Source organism: Apis mellifera, linkage group LG11 (assembly GCF_003254395.2).
Source record: "Apis mellifera strain DH4 linkage group LG11, Amel_HAv3.1, whole genome shotgun sequence".
Taxonomy (NCBI): Eukaryota; Metazoa; Arthropoda; class Insecta; order Hymenoptera; family Apidae; genus Apis; species Apis mellifera.
In genome coordinates, this window is record NC_037648.1 from 4,775,325 (window position 1) to 4,792,208 (window position 16,884).

Genomic DNA, 16,884 nt, shown 5'->3' on the forward strand with positions numbered 1-16,884 from the left:
CTTCGAAAAGTATCACACGATCGAAGATTATTAGATTAAATTTTTATAAATTTTATCAAAAATATTAATAATTTAAAATATATGTTTATTTAGAAATTGTAATAAAAATTACTTTGTGATTTATTATTCAAGATAATAAATCTTTCTTATTCATGATCACTTGGTTATAATTATTTATTGAACATCTTGCAAAATAAAATTAATTGTGTCTTACATATTACATTTATATATCAAAAGACATGTGCAATTTACACAACTTCAAACGTTCAGCCATGGCTGTGATCGATATGTTGATATTGTTGTTAGCATGCGCCATTGGAACTTAAATTGTAAGACAAAAGATTAATTCATCAAAAATTACTTCTAGAATATCATTAATATATAATTTATCGAATTTATAATACAAGATGATGTTATCCATATATATTGTTAAGATTTCATCTTCATTTTTTATTCTTTTACAAAATTTAGCGATCAGAAGGTTTGGTTACTTTGTCACAGTTTAAAACAATACTGAATCCAAGAATTAATTAAATCATAAATAATAAAGCATTTATTAGAAAATATATCTATTAATTTTTTGTACATTATGACTTTGTTAAACTTTTATGTATCCACGATCTATCTTTCATTCTTTATTCCGCCATTGTACAGATTCATGGAATTATTTAAAAGAAAAATTAGGAAAAATAAAGATTAATTAACAGAAAAAAATAGTTGGGATTGAATTGGATCGAAGTTAGACATAAGTTAGATATAAAATAATGAGAAGTGAAGAATTTATTGGAATTATCGAAATACACTTTGCTTTAAGTATTTTTTTTTGCTGGAAACGCATATCATTTTAAATTTTGGAAATAAAGAATTATATATCATGGACTTAAGATAGTCATTTCTTTGGGTCCTTTATTTCCTGATTATCATATGCAAGAATGTAAGCAAATATGAAGCATATTATATATATATATATATATATATATATATATATATATATATATATATATATATATATATATATATATATATATATATATATATATCCAAATGTTTACAACTGATATATATATATATATATATCAAATTTTCATTCATTCATCAGATAAAAGTTTTTAGCGTATTTTATAGCATCTCACATCAATCAATAATTCAAAATCATATATAAATCAAGATTTTTTAATTAAATATATAATATATAATATAATATATATATTAATAAATATATAATAAATATATATTGTTTTGGTTGTAATTAGCCACATTATAGTGATAAAACAAATAAGACTAAATTGTACACAAGAATTTTCAAATCAAATTGAATTATAAATAATTTTTTGTCGATGATTATTTGATATAGATGTTTTCTGCTAAGCTTTTCCGAAACTAAGAAATTAAAACAAAAACTCGTAATTATCTTGATTCAGATAATGAATTGTAGTGATATCTTATTCAACAAAATGAAAATGATTTACAAAATTTGACCAAATAATAATAAACACGGAATCGCATTGTTAATACATCTCAGATAAGAATATTTTTCATTTTTTAATTTGTCTAACGATGAATTTTTGTATTAATAATATATAAACAGTAATAATAATAATAAACAAGAAATATTATCCGAGTTAGCTCAAAATTTTAATCCGTTAATAAGAGCGGATCTATAATTATCAGAAAAAAAAATAATTATGCAAGTATTATGACAGTTAAATTTGCTTCAGACGAATCAATCTCACAAAATCTGCATGAGAAATAAATCTATTTTCGAAACATGGTAAGCAAAATGGAAGAGTTAAACATTCTTCATTATATATATTTATTTTATATTATTTATCATGTATTTTGAATCGTGTATTTGAAAATTCATGGTTTCTCTCATGTATCGAAATGAATATACATGCGATACTTAACCTAATCAGATAACTAAAGAGTATATTTATTATATTTTAAATTAAAATTGAGTTCTTTAAAGACAATTTTTTTTACAACTTAAATTATACGAAATAATACTATTATTAAATTAATCAGTATAGTGAAAGATTCATTCTGGTTATTTTTTGATTATTGATGTGATTCAATTATCACAATTGTGTGGATACGCGAATCTATGCATTAAAAAATGTTTAACGACAAATAAGAGAAAAAAGAAATTTAAAGAAATTCAGTGATTAATAAAAATTAGTTAATGGAGATATGTAAAATTGGATGATAATCTAATTTGATTTCATAATAATCTCGCGGTACAGAATTTTCGATTCTGTTTGATAATCACTTATCATAGTGTAAATTCACTAATGACGAATTATTATGGCGAAAGTACAATGAACAAATCGAATTCATTGGCATCATTAAATTTATTCATAAATAGCGAAAATTTGATTAAGTGATTTATCAAATTTCTATTCCATATGCGCGAAGATTCGTAATAACCAAATAAATACTCACTTATTGATTTAATGAATTACAAACATGTTATACTTTTGTATGCTGGACCAATGCTTGCATCATTGCATAAACTTTTTTGGCCGATTTCAAAAAATAATGTGCGATAGGTATTGCATAAATGTGTAAAATGTTTTCGAATGCATTTTCGAATGCAGAATATCAAATGGAAATTTAGTCTAGATTAGTCCGAATAATATCGACTGCAAAATTAATTCTTTCTTACGAATTATATTTAATGGGAATTAATAATCTGATATAATAAATATAATAATTTGATGTGATATGATCATTTGTGAAGTATTATTTACAAACTTTAGATTTCTTGAGTTATATAGCTCATATTTTCCAAATTATTTAAATATTGGAATTTTTATTCCAAATATAAAATAGTTGAGATTAGTATTAATATTTTTAATGTATTTAATTTTTGTACTTAAGACAATGTCTAATGTAAGTTGTTTAAAAATTATTGCAATAAATTAAAATTGCTTTTAGAGTATTTCGGGATGAACCAGCAATAAATGAGATATTTGCAAAGTATTCTGCTAGATTGATTTTTTTCATGTATAAATTATTATAGATAATTTTTGATTTATTCGAAAAAGAAAGAATTTGAATTGGATAAAGAGCTAAAAAGCAGCCACATAATTGCAGCACATAGTCGCTTTTTAAGAAAAGCTAGTTTGGATTTTATTATAATAACATTTAATGAAATTGTTTTTTATTAATGATAATTTAACCCAAGTTTAATGATAATATATTAAACTTTTTCCAAGTTTTTTCGATCAGAATTTTTTTATTGGAAAATAAGCCGTAATAATGAAACGAATAAAACTCTTGTTTTAATGTTGTAATATAAACTTGAGAGAATGATTAACTTTTTAAGATTCAACCTCCATCGAATATCATGGAGATATTTAATTATATTGACAACTTTTGAACATTTTTCTATTAATTACTATAGTATATTCAAGAAGCAATAATAGAATTTTATAATAATAAACTGATTTTTCAGTATATCGTTATTATTATCACATCTACAACGAACAGCAAAAGTATATGTATAATTGTTTTTTTATATTAAATAAAGCAACAATATATTGTCGGAATATTAAATGGAAAACTTAAATTAAATCATTTGTTAAAATCAATGTGGTTATATCGATAGATGAATTTAATGATGACGCTAACAATTAAAATTAAATTGATTAGAGCACTAAAATAATTAGTATTAACAATATCAATATCAATTGTAGCAAATCAATATTCCTCGAAAATTAATTTGACATCGCTTGCAACAAAGATAAATAGCTGAATACAAATGCTGAAAATTAATATTTTTTATTCCAAAATGTGAAAATTTACAAACAAGAAATTATAAAGCTAATTGAAAAATTGAAATTCGAAAATTAATACTATGTGGCATCGAGTTTCAGTACCTTTTTTAATTTACATAAAAGTTTTTTATTCTTTTCTTTTCCACCAGTTTTTTTTTTGGTTTTTTAAAAGAAGATGTAATTTTTTAGTTAACAAAAACTTTCTGTTTATGAATATCTTTAATAAAAAAGGAAAAGTTTATTAAAATATATTCTAATTAAATTGAAATTTAAATTAAGATAAAATTAAATTAAATTCTATTTTATAATCGCTGATAATTTTTGATACATTAGTTATGATTTTCATCTGTCAATTAATTTAGTTAATTATGTACATTTATCAACAAAATTTGTATTATATAGAATATATTATATAGAATATATGCCATATTTCTCTGAAACAAATAGTCACAAATAATTAATAAATGATTCAATTCTAAAGTCAATAGCAAATTTTAGATTCATCTTATCTTTATTGTAAAACAAATAAATTTATTATATATAATTAAATTATATATATATAATATTATAATAATATTTATTTATATTTTCTCCATAAATCTCATAATATAAAATAAATTTATATCATCTTATCTATATATCAACATATATAAAAAAAGTGCATCGAATTTTCACAGCCATACATTTTTTTTTCTACAGAATTTTTTTGTATGAAAAATAAGTGGGAAGAATGTATAAAAAAAATTCTATGCAAATTTAATGTAAACATTTCTAATATATTATGAACGAATTATATAAACAATTAAGTGAAATATTAATAAAATAATGATGCTAGATCATTAATGCTAGAAACTATCAATAATTGAAACATTACTGCATCAGACAATGAATAAAAAGCCAAATATATCAGTATATATTGAAATTTTTAATCAATATAATAAATAATCTATAACATTTGATTAAACAGAGGCAAAAAGAATAACACTTAAAAGAAACTTATAATACAAATTGAAGCTTGATTAACAGAATAGTAATTAGAAAAGAAGGAAATTTATTTTGATTATGATTGGACACAAAACAAAATCATATAATGAATATTTATTTCAATTTTGTGAGATATTATTAAGATTATAATAACAAATGAGTGTTACATTTGTTCATTCATTCTCGATCGAAGCAGAATATATTCTTTAGAAGTAATACAGGAAACAAGAACTACACATTATTTATTGGAAGATTTTGAAGAGAAAAAAAAATATTAAAAAAAAATAATTATTTATAAAAATAATCATAGTTGTCAGAGAAATATATAAATTTATTTATTAAAATAACAAATAAAACATATTAAACATTATTTCATAATGAATTTGAAGGACCAAAAAATCGGAAATTATAAATTCTATCTTACAGATCAAATGCCTATTCATGTTTACTATTAGGAAAAATAAAATTGAAATATATATGCTAAAAAATATATATTGAATATATATTGAATGATTAATAAATTAATATAATATATCGTCAGATCATTGAGAAAGAGTATTGGAATTCAATAATATGAACAATGTTTTATGAATATTCGCTTTAATTTTATTTTTTTATTTTCAGACAAAATAGATGATGACATCACATAATAAATAGTTTTATTTAATTCGAACAAAACCAAAATCGAAAACATATTTGTTATTATAAAAATTTTTTATTTCTATATTATATTATATTATTTTTTATTATGTTTATTACTTTCTTTAATTTATTGGGTTGGCAACTAAGTAATTGCGGATTTTTTTTAGAAAATCAAAGACAATTTTTTCATGAAACTAAATAACTTTATTCTGTAATGTGTTGCCTATTTTGATCAATGACCTTTTGCCATCTTTCAGGCAGCATCATAATCCCACGTTCATAAAACTTCTGGTTTTTATTAGCAAAAAACTGAATCAGGTACGATTTAATATCATCATCATTATTGGAATTTTTACCATTCAAGGAGTTTTGTAAAGATCGAAATAAAAAATAATCAGATGGTGAAAGGTCAAGACTATATGGTGGATGTGGCAAAACATCCCAACCAAGCTCCAATAATTTTTGCCGAGTGACCAAAGATGTGTATGGCTTTGCATTGTCATGATGGAATACAACACCTTTTCGATTTGTCAATTCGGGCCGCTTTTCTTCAACTGCATTGTTTAATTTCGTTAGTTGTTCAATGTAGACAACAGAATTGATCGTTCGGTTGAGTGGTAAGAGTTCAAAATAGATAATTCTTTTATAATCCCACCAAACTGATAACAAAACCTTCCTTTGATGAATACCAGCTTTTAATATTGTTTGAATTGGTTCACGTGGCCTGCTCCACGATCTTTTCCGCTTGATATTGTTGTAAACAACCCATTTTTCATCGCCAGTTATCAGTCGTTTTAAAAATGGATCATTTTCATTACGTTTCTTTAGCAAATGTTAATGCGTTGCGTTAAATACTTTTCTTTTAGTTCGTGAGGAACCCATGTATCGAGTTTTTGAACATAGCCAAGTTATTTTAAGTGGTTTTCAATGCATGTATGTGATACATGAAGCTTCTCTGCAATCTCACAAGTTATACTGTGACGATCCGAATCGATTATTGCTTTGATTAGATCGTTATCAACTTCAACTGGACGACCAGAGCGTTTTTCGTCTTTGAGTGAAAAATCACCAGAACGAAATTTGTCAAACCAATTTTGACACTGCCGGTCTTTTAAGGCTTCGTCGCCATAAACAGCACATAACTTTTTGTGAACTTGCGATGCGTTTTTCCCTTTGCGAAAATAAAAAAGCAAAATATGTCGATAATGTTTCTTTTGATTTTCCATTTTTCAACGAACGCTAAACGAAAACTACGCAACCGATCAAAAAACTTTTTTTACTGATTGACAGCTGAATTGCCAACTATCAAATAATAAAATGTGTTTTACATTTGGATTACGTCAGCAAACCAAAAAATTCAACTGAAGCCATCTATGAATGAAATCCGCAATTACTTAGTTGCCAACCCAATAGAATAGTTGAATTATTTGTAAAAAAAAAAAAAAATAAATCCATGTTATACTTCACATTTGAAAAATTATATAAATAAAGAGAAGAAATAAAAATATGTTGAATTTCTTTTACATTATATTTAAAATGAATTTCTAGAGCTTTTTCTTTTTATATTTATATATTTTCTAATTGGTCAACAATTCAATTCACAATTCAATTAAAGAATTTTTCAATAAAAATTTAACATAGAATCCTGATAAATCTCTCAATATCAGTACTTTTAAAAAATTTGTCAAAATGTTATTTTACTAATTAATAAAACAAATATCATATTAACAAATATCTGATATTCCAATCTATACAATTAATATTATGATTTATATTTATAAACATAAATGTATTAGCGATTTTTATATTATATTTTAATTTTTATCTTCATATTTATCACTTAATTCTTAATAAAATTATACATTTAATTAGTCAAGTTATTTTATATTTATATTATAATATATATTATATTATATTTATATTTATATTATATAAATTATAAGTTTATCTATAAATTACATCTATAAAATACATTGATTATTTCTTTATTACTTTATAATTTGTAAGTATATTATATTTATATGCATATTTTTTTTAGGATTCATTCATTCCCGATTAAACACAGATTGATTAAAAATGACATGTTCAGACCATTCTTTCATTTTTAAAATTTACAATGCAATGAAAGTAGACTATTATAAGCTAAATTTCATGCTATATATAATAAAATTTATAAAGTAATTAAATAATAGTATCATAATTATAACTCTTACAAATATTCGATTTGTAACATAAAAATTATTTTAAAATAAAATAAAATTAATTCAAATATATTTTTAATTAATTTAATAATTTAACATACATGTATATTAAATGCTGTTCTATAAAGATATAAATTCAAATACAATTAAAAAAATAAATATATAATCTAAAAACTCTCGTATATTTATTAACCAATATAATAAAAGATAATAAACAATTTGCAAAAGTAAATTTATGTTATAATATATATACTAATATAATATAATAATATATATTAACACAAATTTATGTATAAAATTATATTAGATAATTATTATCAGAATAAGAAAAAAAAGGAAATATATAAATATTTAAATACATATATGTATTTTGTAAATATATATATGTTTTATAAAATGTATCCCTTATAAAATAAAATAACTTTAAAAAATTGTTGTCAATTACAAAAGTAATCTTAAATTGATTATATTTATACGATCAAACAATTTTATTTTAATGAAATTTGGAAAGTTTTATAAGAATTATATAAAAGTTTCGTTCGAAGAGATTATACTTCATCTATAAAAATTATAAGTTTATCTATAAATTACAAAATACATTGATTATTTCTTTATTACTTTATAATTTTTAAGTATAAAAATGAGAATAACAAAAAATGGAAAAGTTATCTAAAGTTAATGGATAATGAACCAATGAAAGTCCTTAAGAAGTAATTGTAACGCCATCATTTTGATATAAATTGCATTAGTGAATTTATAAGTATTTATAAATATTTATCTAAAAATAATTCAAGAAAAACGTCATAATCAATAATAGTAACTGTACAATGAAAAGTGCATGAAAGGATTTAAATATTTGAAGATTTATAATTATTAATATTTTATATAAATAATTTATGTATTAAAATTTATAAATATATATTATTTTAAAATGTTTTCCACAATAGAATTTTCTTATTTTATTTATGAAAAATAAGATCAAAAATTTTATAATTTTATATTACATTATATTCACCGATCTTTAAGCAGACGATAAAAAAATTATAGCAATAATCTTATCGAGTAAGACTCTTTACATAATTATTATATTTTGTTAATTTAATATTTATTTTACATCTTTTATAAATATATATTTCCATATCCATACATTTGTTTATATTATATTTATTATAATTATATTTGTATTATATAATCAATAATTCATATAAAGATTGAATATCTATCCGTTATATATATTATTAAATATTATTAAATTTCACTAATGTAACATGAAAGTATCTTAAAAGTATTTTGTTACTATCATTTTATATATTATAGTGGATAATAATAAGATACAATTTAATATAGATTCATATAATATGAAATATATATTATAGATAAATTTGCTATATTTATTTATTTTAAATTTTTCTTCTTTGAAAATCACGTGAACAATTTCCAGGAAATTGAGGATAAAATAAATATAGTTATTAAATTACTCACTATAAACAAATGAATCAATATATGCTGTTTAGTAATGTTAAATAAATAATTATAAATGGTCGATAATATATATTACATATGTAACTCAAAAAAATATAATATAAATTATATCTCAAAACATATAATATAAATTATAAATCTGATATCTAGCAGAATCTCAATTAATTAATTATTACAATTATACATATATTAAACAGAAAAATATTCTAATATAAGTATGAATATTATAAAAATCAAAATATTGTATTTTATAATAAGAATATTTTATAATAAATAAGATATGTTTGAAAATAATTTATAATTAACTAATTTTAATAGGTTAATAAAAAATAAGAATATAAAAAAATTATTATTAAAATTTCAAAAAATTTATTGGATTTTATAAAATCATAAGAATGAAACAAAAGAAAATAATTAATGCGAACATTGAACACAATATATAAATTAAAAAGCTAATGAATCAAATTGACAACAGTTGACAAAATAAAATATCCATATTTATTAAAAACAAAAAATTTTTATTTTTTTATTTTTTTATATTGCCTTATTCAAGCTATATTTGAATTTGAATAGACTGTAATTGAAATTTTACATCAAAAAACAAATTTTAAAAAATTATTAATTTTTTTGTTTATAACATTTTTTAATTAATAAATATTTGCATAAATAATTAATAAATATTTTATCAGACAATAGTCCTCATGAAAAAAAATTTTTATCATGAAAATTTTTTTGTATTTCTTATAGTTTACGAATTATAATATAAAGTCGAAAAATTATAATGTAAAGCCAAATTTTTAAGAATTGAATTTTCCTTTAAAGTGATTTCGAGAAATAAAAAAAATTGCGTAATGCACACTTACATAAGCATTACATATATTTCCAAATTTTTATAATTTTAAAAATTTTTTTTGATTGAAAATCTTTTCGTTCAAAATCGATTTTTAAAATAAAAGATGAAAGATATAAAAAATCGATTGATGGCAAGAAAATTCAAATAGGCAAAAAAGAGTTCACAAGGAACTTTAATTCACTGCTAAGTTCAAGTGTCTTTAGATTAATAATTGCTATCATTGAGTAGAATTATCATAGTAAAATTCAATATCAAAACTGCAGATACTTAGAAAAAGAGTTATATAGATAAGATTGCAAAAGATTTTAAAAATTTAAACAAAATATATAGATTAAAAAAGATAACGAATTTAAACAAAGTAAAATCAATGCTTCATGATTTCTTGAAAAAAAAAATATTCGATTCGATTCTTTCAAAATTGTATATCTTAATTTTCTTAAATATCTTAAAGAAAGAATTAAACATTATTAATTTTATATATAAATAATGATATATTAATCACTAAGAATATCGAAGATATATATTACATCGAAAAAACAACTAACAATTGAATAAAAATTAAATTAATTTTGATAATTTTTTAAATATCATCATTAAAAAAAATTAATATAAAAATCTATAAAATCTAATCAAATAACATTATAAAATAACAAAATAAAAACAAAAAACAAAATAAAAACAATGTTTATATTTTGTAATAAATAATAGGAAACAATTAATTTGTAATAATATTATTCCGTCAAAAGAAAAATTTTTTGCGGCAATATTGCTTATGAATCTCACTTTCGATTAGCTCAATTTTTTTTGCTTGAATCGTATGATTTCTGTTCTCAATTTATCTGTCTTTATGAATCATATAAACAAATTTGTATAAGTGTAAAAGCAAATCATATAAAATATAATTATAAGCAATTAAATAAATATTATAATAATACTGGTTGAATGTCATTAAGCTAATAATAAAATTTTCACGTTTTATTCTAGGAATTAACTTGAATATTTTGTGAAAACAAAATATATATATTATAAAAGAAAGCAAGATAAATATGCGTTGAACAATGACTGTTGAAATTTAGCAAGAGAAACGCAAATAAAAAGAATAAATATGTAATAATATGTAATAATAAAAATTGTTACAATAATTTTTATTTTACTTGAAGATTATACCATTGAATTATTTCTTTCAATTAAAATGAATCAAAACACAATGAATAAATCAAATTAATTTTATTGATAAATAAAATAAATATATAAAAATATTCATGATTATTTCAAATTTAAACATTTTTATATAAATTTTTGTATATAAATTTCTAGGTCAGATGCTTTGACCATGCAACGACAAAGTTTAGAATTTTTAAAATGTTTTCTTTTTTAAATTGACAATAAATCTCTTTTTTTTTCTTTTTTTAATTCATTATTCATTTCTTGTTCTACTTTCTTTTTTTCAAATAAAAATCCATTTTCTTCTATATTACATGATGTTATTCATTATTCTGTAATTTTTCTTTCACTAATTTGAAACTTTAAAAATTATTTTTTGATTATTTTTTTTTCATTCATTTTTTTAACTGTAGAAGGAGAACTGTAGAACGAAAATTTTTCGAGGTTAAATTCTTCTACGTTAATCTTATTTCATTCAGATAAACATTATTTAAATTAATGTTGTTTTTCTTCAAATATTTTAAAAAACATGTCAAAACATTTGACTGCTTTATAGTGTGTATTTCTTTATGATTCATTTGAAAAAAGCGTATAGCATTTTTTGAAATGTTAGATCCATTTCTATATATGAATTGATAAGTTGCCCCAATTTTTAATTTTAATTCTATCACTTTTTCTTGTAATATTTTGTCTATTAAAATGTTATTCACTATTGATTCTTATATAAATTACAAATATAATTTATTGTCCAATTCTGACAGTATAAGTTCTTTTAATTTTTATAATTTGCAGTAATAAAATAATTCGTTTTTACGTATAATTGTGTTGTATTTTTTTTATGTAGGAATATCAATTGCAATTTATATGTTAAATGTTTTTGCAAAACATTTTGCAATATTTCAATAATATATATACTATATGCTATAGACAGCTGTTTATATTTTTTTTTCGATTGTCATTATATAGTTCGTAGAAGGAATAGTATAATCATTAAATTTATTATTAAATTAACCATTAAATTAATCATTAATCATTAAACAACAACAACAACAACAACAACAATAATAATAATATAAACTTTTAAAGTTTTTTAATCTAAAGTATACAAAATTCTATAACATAGTATTTCTATAACATAGTTCAAAAATTTGATTTAAAAGTTATAATTTACGTATTTTCTGACATTTTGAAATTAAATAAAATTCTTAAATAAAAAGGCAAGGAAACCATTAAAATGTCTTGTAATTTTTTTTATATATTATAAAAAATTTATTATAAATTATATTTATATTTCATATGTATGTAAGTAAGTATTTAAATATATAGACAAATTTTATTATTTATGATGAAAATGATCTAAATAAGTTAATTAAATTTAGAATGCGTATTTTGTATTTTTTCTAAAAAGATTTAAATTAACGTATGGCAAACAGTAACAATTCATCATAAATCTAATTATCAGAATCTTAGATAATAGAGAATTATAAATCAAAAACATATATTTTTTTCACTTTTAAGATGCTTTTTCTTATTCCATTAATTTTTAAAAATGTCAATTTCAAAGGACAATTGGAGAAAACATATCTATTTTTGAATTAATAAGCACAATGAATTTAAATGTTATCAATCTATATTGAGAATAAACAAAAGAATAAATCAAGAGTAAACTACGTCTTCATAATATACCCATTTTATGTAAATTCGGATGATCTATTTTATACTATTATTATATTAAATTTCATTTATAGAAATCTAATGCAGATTTTCGATATAAATAGACATGTTTACAAATTTATATTCGAATATGGATTAACTAACACAATATATTTGGTAACTTTCAGTTTATAAAAGTAAAATTTTTTTCTTTTTGATCTAAATTTATTTCTTTTCATATTTCACAATTCTATTTGCAAAAAGTGATATAATGTTTCTATTTATGTCATGAAAAATATTTCGATTTATAGAGACTTCTGAATGAATTTATAAAAATAATATTTTATTCATTATTGTGAATTTAATGATAGAAAATCCTGATCTTAACGTCATGTTCTTAAATAATGCAATAGATCTACTAAAAAACAAAAGCTATTATTGTTAACTTTGTAAAAAATATTGTGATTTATAAAAATATTTAATACTAATAGAAAAAATTATCAATCTGAAAATTAAAAAGATTAAAAACAGCAAAGAAAATATAGACAAGCTTATTAATTCGCATTATATTAACATATAAATATAATACGAATATTAAACATATCAATATGTTTTAAAATCCTTTAATTTTCAAGACAGTAACGAGCACTAAAATTATATATATGTACTTGAAAAATTTAACATTTATTATATTGTTTATTATTATGTATTAGAGTTTTGTTCATAATATTTAGTTGTTTCTGATAAATTCAAATTGTTTTCAATAAATTTATGAAATCTTATTTTATATATTTTGTATATTTCTGGAAAATATATTATTCCTAATTTATTATTAAGGATTTCTTGATTAATCGATATTTAACTATTATATTATGTATTTATTATTTTCATCTTATTTTTTTTTTTTTTTTCTATCATTTGGCAAAGATAGAATTTTTCGATTTCTTCGCACATATTTGAATCATTCAATTCTTTTTATGAAGATAATAAGTCTTTTTCAATAGCCTATTAAATTTCAATTGAGATATAGGATAAATTGTTGATACATTTTATGAAAAGAATATCTTTTAACAGCTTTTAACATCTTTTTTAAATTGAATTTAAATTGATATACGAAATATATTTTATTTTGTCATATAAGTGCGTCGGCATTACTTTCTTTTTCGCTGAATCTTAAATTTATATTGTTATAATACTACTCTATCAAGCTAGTTATCTTATCATATTTTCTAAATTTCAAATTTTAGATTTCTAAATTTTAATAAAAATGCAAAAAATGTTGAAGATTATGAAAAATTTTAATTTTTCAGTCAGAGATTATATCTTATAGCAAACAAAAATTACAAATGCTCTATCAGCTTAATTTTTTTTTTTTTATTTTTCAGAGTGAACTCAATTTTTTTATCTTATAATTGAATTATCTTCTAGATATCTAAATATGGAAATTCATAATTTTTCACAACAGATCAAAACAAAATAGGAAAATATTTTCTTTTTTTTCTTATATTTGTTCTTTTTTTCTAAATATAAGTAATTCTTGCAATTTATCGATATACAATTTTGAAAATCAACATTAGTTTTTTCTCTTGAAATCAATATATATTTTGACGCATGCATATTTAAAATAAATTCAATATCTTTTAAAATATACAGGTAAAATAGGAAATTATGAAAACTTTATTTTTAATTGCTCATTCCTGGATTGCTTTAATTTTATCAATATGTTTTCACTCTGATTTTTGCAATGTATTCTAAATATTTGATTTCTTGTCAAAAAAGTTTTTCTTTTTGGTTACAAATTCATTTGACAAAAAATAAACAAATTTATTTAATAGAGATACTTTTTAAGTTTTTTAAATTTATTATTTCTTCTTTATATTAATATTTATTTCAAAAATTATCATATCATTCAAATAAACTAGATAATTTAATAAATTTTTTATCCAAAATCGACTGAAACGAAATCAGATTTTTGAATAGAAAATAATAAATAATCGTTGCATAGATTAAATAAAATTACGATTTGAATTGCTATAAATCAGTTTTTTCGCAAAAAATGATTTTCTCTTCATCTTTTTCATTCATTCTAATAATCTCTTCTGAATTTTTTATGAAATTATCTTATGAAATCATGAAGCAATTTCTAAAATTCAACTTTTTGTTGTTCTATTAATTTTTGTGAACAATACTTATTTTTATAAATAATCAGAGATTCTTTTTTCTTTATTTTCATTTTCACTCTTTTTTATATTCTTTCTTGAATTATTCTTTCTTTTTCAAAGATTTTCTTCTAATGAACATTTAAATGAACATTTTTATAATCGAAAAATCATCTAATCAACATCAAGACAGATATTCAGGTAGTATAAATTGAAATGAAAACTTTTTTCTCTATACTGATTTCTTTTTATTAATTCTTTTTGTTCACTGTATTTTTGTTTTCCATATTCAATAAGTTTCAGATTTTATCTCTTTTATATTTACTTTAATAATTTTTGTCTAATTTATTACAAAATTTTAAAATCGATGTTTTCAATGAATTTATATCAATGATTACCATCTCTAAGATTCTTTTCGAAAATACAAATTTGGTACAACGCAAGAATTTCTTAATTTTTTCTTTGATGAATTGAGAGATAGCCAACTTATTTCGCATTTAAAAGCCATTTGTATCAGCCTTTCAATCTTAATAATTTCAGAATAATAACTAAAATTCGAAAGATATTTTGCATGAAATTAATTATAACCGAATTAGTTTCAAATAAAAATATTAAATAATTAGCAAGAAGAGAACTGCATGCCGATTCATCTAATGAAGCAATCAAAGCTGTAATTTTGATTACAATCATTTATTTACATAATAATTCAATAAATTCAAATTATATTTGAAATTCTTTGAAAAAAGTCTATTAAAATGAGACGGTTTTGCTATATCCAAGAAATATATAGCTAATACTATTTTCTAACTACGTAGATAAAGGAGGATTAGAAACAAAATATTAATGAAAATGACTATTTGTCTAAATTCAATTCTCATAAATTTTACCATTTATATTATGGCAACTAAGTAATTGCGGATTTCACTAGATGGCTTCAGTTGAATTTTTAGGTTTGCTGGCGTAGTCCAAATGTAAAACACATTTTATTATTTGATAGTTGGCAATTCAGCTGTCAATCAGTAAAAAAAATTTTTTGATCGATTGCGTAGTTTTCGTTTGGCGTTCGTTGAAAAATGGAAAATCAAAAGGAACATTATCGACATATTTTGCTTTTTTATTTTCGCAAAGGGAAAAACGCATCGCAAGCTCACAAAAAGTTATGTGCTGTTTATGGCGACGAAGCCTTAAAAGACCGGCAGTGTCAAAATTGGTTTGACAAATTTTGTTCTGGTGATTTTTCACTCAAAGACGAAAAACGCTCTGGTCGTCCAGTTGAAGTTGATAACGATCTAATCAAAGCAATAATCGATTCGGATCGTCACAGTACAACTTGTGAGATTGCAGAGAAGCTTCATGTATCACATACATGTATTGAAAATCACTTAAAATAACTTGGCTATGTTCAAAAACTCGATACATGGGTTCCTCACGAACTGAAAGAAAAGCATTTAACGCAACGCATTAACATTTGCTAAAGAAACGTAATGAAAATGATCCATTTTTAAAACGACTGATAACTGGCGATGAAAAATGGGTTGTTTACAACAATATCAAGCGGAAAAGATCGTGGAGCAGGCCACGTGAACCAGCTCAAACAATATTAAAAGCTAGTATTCATCAAAAGAAGGTTTTGTTATCAGTTTGGTGGGATTACAAAGGAATTGTATATTTTGAACTCCTACCACCCAACCGAACGATCAATTCTGTTGTCTAAATTGAACAACTAACGAAATTAAACAATGTAATTGAAGAAAAGCGGCCCGAATTGACAAATCGAAAAGGTGTTGTATTCCATCATGACAATGCAAGGCCACACATATCTTTGGTCACTCGGCAAAAATTATTGGAGCTTGGTTGGGATGTTTTGCCATATCCACCATATAATCCTTGCACCATCTGATTACTTTTTGTTTCGATCTTTACAAACCTCCTTGAATGGTAAAAATTTCAATAATGATGATATCAAA

General features: G+C 21.3%; 1 pseudogene; it reads left to right on the top strand.

Moving 5' to 3' along the window:
• The first annotated feature begins 2,883 nt into the window (after positions 1-2,883).
• On the top strand, positions 2,884-16,529 carry LOC113219082 (annotated as a pseudogene).
• Positions 16,530-16,884: the final 355 nt, after the last annotated feature.